The 3,808-nt window shown below is 39.1% G+C and overlaps 1 long non-coding RNA gene across 1 annotated transcript; it reads left to right on the top strand.

Moving 5' to 3' along the window:
* The first annotated feature begins 2,631 nt into the window (after positions 1 to 2,631).
* On the top strand, positions 2,632 to 3,247 carry LOC106294467. The gene is made up of 2 exons (XR_001260856.1): positions 2,632 to 2,833; positions 2,994 to 3,247. It is a non-coding gene; the product is annotated as an uncharacterized LOC106294467 (long non-coding RNA).
* The last annotated feature ends 561 nt before the right edge of the window (positions 3,248 to 3,808 follow it).

Genomic DNA, 3,808 nt, shown 5'->3' with positions numbered 1-3,808 from the left:
TAAAGAAAAACAACAATCCGGTGAAACACGTAAAATTGTCAAGCGCCGCACAAAATCATCAATGCACACCTTAACGTACATTGGAGGAAACTCGGAGTCGTTTCCCCCTCGATCTCATCATTGAGATCCTCAAGAGATTACCAGTGAAAAGCATTGCACTATGTCGCTATGTCTCGAAGCAGCGAAATCTTTTCGCAGTCCACATTTCACGAAATCTTTCCTGGCGCGTTTACCCACTCGGTCAGGTCTTTTGTTCTCGTTCAAATTTTGGGGCAAGTGATAGTTGTTCTCACCCCCTAAGCCTCAAAATGTTGATGAGACCAAAAGTGTTGTAACAGCAGAATATCATATGGGGTTCTCCGGAGATTGGTACAAGGAAGTTTGTTAGCCGTCAAATCTTTCATCCATCTTAACAACAAGCAGATGTTAAAGGAAAATATGGAAATAGTGTTCTTGTGATATGTAACCCTAGCACTGGTCAACACGTACCTCTACCTAAAGTGAGAGCCAAGAATAACGACTTAAGAAGCTTTCTCGGGTATGATCAGACCGAGAATCAGTTCAAGGTTTTGTGCATTCCGTGGGAAAGTATAGGCAACAAACTAATTCACACCAAGTCTTGACGTTAGGGAAATGAAAACTATTGTGGAGAAAGATCGAATCTGGGTTTCTGCATTTTCCTGAGGCGCACCAAAATGGGATATACATCAACGGGATTTTGTATTGCATTTCTCTTAACAACTTAACTTACGTGATAGCATGCTTTGATGTTAAGTCAGAAATTTAGGTTTTTACAAATAGAGGAGGAGAGCTCTGTGTTGAATAGCTTCTTGACGTTGATAAACTACAAGGGAAAGTTAGGTGCCCTAGTCTTGATGATGGTGACGTTTATTAGTTATGGGTTCTACTAAATAATAACGAGAGCGATAAATGGTCAACGCGTAGTTTTTATTTGCAACTTAGATCAATCTGGGAAACTGATACGGGCGAAATTGTTTAAGCGCCAAGTCGTTGGACCTATCCATTTTATGTTTTCTACTACAATGTGGAGAGAAAGAGTGTCAGAAGCGTTGACATCAAAGGAATTGAAGAGAAATTGATGTGTCGAGATGCCCCTGAACCAGTTTTAGTCTTCACAAACCATGTTGAAAATCTGATGATGCGGCAATAAATCCGTGGCTGATCACGGTATTTATTTTACTTTTATTATTATCCGTGGCTGATCCGTGGCTGAAGTCTAAGAGCATTCCAACCATAAGCATATTAAGAGCACCATTAACGGTGGAAGTGCTGAAGGGTTCTAAAAGAGAAAAATATATTAGTATTCTAATCATGTAATAATAGGAGTTCGCCCTAAACGCTCCCAGGCACAGGGCTCGAGGTACACCAAATTTCAATGTCTTCCGGCGCCGGCGACGCATTTTCACGCCGGCGCTGGTCTCTCTCATCGCCGCTGTCTTCTGCCTTCATCCCACTGTTCGCTGCTCACTTCAAATTTCAGATGCTACGGAGTCGTAGCCTTTTGCAAACCGAAGAAAGGGATACCCGACGGAGCCTTTGTCGGAGACATGAGCTTCGGCTCCTCGTTTCCACTATAGTCCTCCTGACGGTTCTTCCTACTTGATCGGTCTGCTCTCCAGCGATGAGTCGAGAGGATTCTCTCGCCACCGTTGTTCTCAGGTTCACGGGAACGTTTCCTGGTGAACTTCACTCTGGCTGTCTACGGAAAAGCTATACTGTCGACCTTAGCCGAGTTCTTCAACTTATCATGGAGTTAAGCTCTCAACGCTCAAGCTCTTGCTTTCCATCTCCGGGAAGTGAGACAGCAAAACTACCGCATGTCGCTCCTTTCTACTCATATGGTGCCAGAGTGCAAGGCAACTCAAGCTCAGATCCAAATCTCATCGGAAGATCTTCACTTTTCTCTCCTCCTAGTGAGCTGCCATCTCCCCTTGCGTGCCCCTTCCTCAACGGCGGATCTGCATATCATCACCGAACGTCTCTCTCTACATCTGGGTTCGATGGTCACTCAGCTTGCTCCGGTGAGCTCGTCTCTCCGCCGGTGAGTACCATCTATCTCTCAGTCGACATCTGCTGCACCATCTCCGACCTTCAATTTCGATCAACGACGTCTCGAATTTTGCTAAGGTGATTACCAAGAACCTAAAGCCCATATTTTCAAATCAAAACATGCGATATATAGTTGTGGTTATGGCCTTTTTGGTTATATTAAAGATGTTTGATGGATTCTTCGGGATCAATAAGCTGAGATTATTACAATATCATCTCTTTTGGAAGAATTTTTATGTGGGTTCACCAACTCTGGTATGGGTTTCATCATCCTCCTCAAACGAGGAGAGTTTTTCACAACTATGCCTCCCTTCTATGAACGGAGATGCTCTCTCGGATTCTCTGCTGAGTCCTTGTTTCAACTTACTTACCGGTTTGTTACTTTGCGTAGCGGTCTGTACGGGGCCAGAAAGTGCAATCGAGACTACTTCGGTTTTTCTCGTTGGTGAGGGTTGTCCCTCAACGTCACTTGTGACTATTTCTCAGCTATCCGACTTTGTTGTAGCTTCTTCGACGCATTCAAAATTTGTTTTGAATTCGCTGTCAACTTCATATGGAGACTTATCCTATTTGATCTCATTTTCCATTTTAGTTTATGATTTGTTTTCAAGAGGATGTCCAATTCCCTCTTTCCCTTGTAGTCCTTGAAGTTAAGTTTTAATGAAAGTTGTGTTTCAAAAAAAATGGACTGTACGATCCAGAATACCAAAGACAAGGTCTATGTATTGACCCTCACTTGAGAAATTTTCTCAATCAATAAATGGTAAAAAAAAAAATTTTCTTACTGGTTAGTTTATGAGATTTAGTTGATCTATTGATTAATTTATGAATTTTAGTCTATTTAATATGCACATTCTTATGACTTTGGCAATAATTAATACTTACATTTTATTGATTCATGATTTATTCTTTTTAATGTACAGGTTGTTGATCTATCCTCAAACCTTCAGCAACTGAAAGGAATCTATAGGTCATTGATCTATCCTCAAAACTTTGAATAAATGAAAGGTTTTATGTTTAATGGTGTGTTGTCATGGTCCCTCCTTTTCTTTTTCTCTATGGTCTTTAGTTTTATCTTGCGTCAGCGTCAAGTGGACTTGTTGTTTAAAGGTTGATGTCAGTTTACATTATGGTATTGTACCCTTATCTTACAATCGTTAAACCGTGGTTTGTTTTTCTTCTATGCGAAAATCATACGCAAATATAGGCAATTGGTGGAATCTCTATATCTTTATATTCTTATAAATTTTAAATTTATTGTTTCCTCTTCTGCAAGCAAATCAATTACCGAAGTAATAGATCAATTGGTTGGAATCAAATCTTTTCTTATAATTAGTGTAATTATGGTTACAGTTTCTATATTTAATAGGTACATTAAAGATATGATATTGAAAATATTCTGTTTTGATTAATAGAAGATATTAGATTTTTTAGTTTGTATTTATTGATTTATTTTTTTATAAAGCTTAGATCAGTGGGATGATTGATTGGTTGATACATCTTATAAAGAAAACGAAAACTATAGGTGGTTTGACTATTGTACATCGATCGATGCATAATGTAAGTTGACTATATAAAACTTGAGCATGATCATTTCAAACTAAAGTATATGTAGGTTATATACATTTTTTATATTGTAGTTAATATATTTTAAATATTACATAAGTCAAGTGATTCACGTTTTCGTAAAAATAAAATTCAAGTTCATTATTGGGCCGTACTCGTCCGTAATAAGCTG

The sequence above is a fragment of the Brassica oleracea genome, chromosome C5 (assembly GCF_000695525.1).
Source record: "Brassica oleracea var. oleracea cultivar TO1000 chromosome C5, BOL, whole genome shotgun sequence".
Taxonomy (NCBI): Eukaryota; Viridiplantae; Streptophyta; class Magnoliopsida; order Brassicales; family Brassicaceae; genus Brassica; species Brassica oleracea.
Note: the sequence above shows the minus strand (reverse complement) of the source record. Positions and strands in the feature narration are given on the sequence as shown.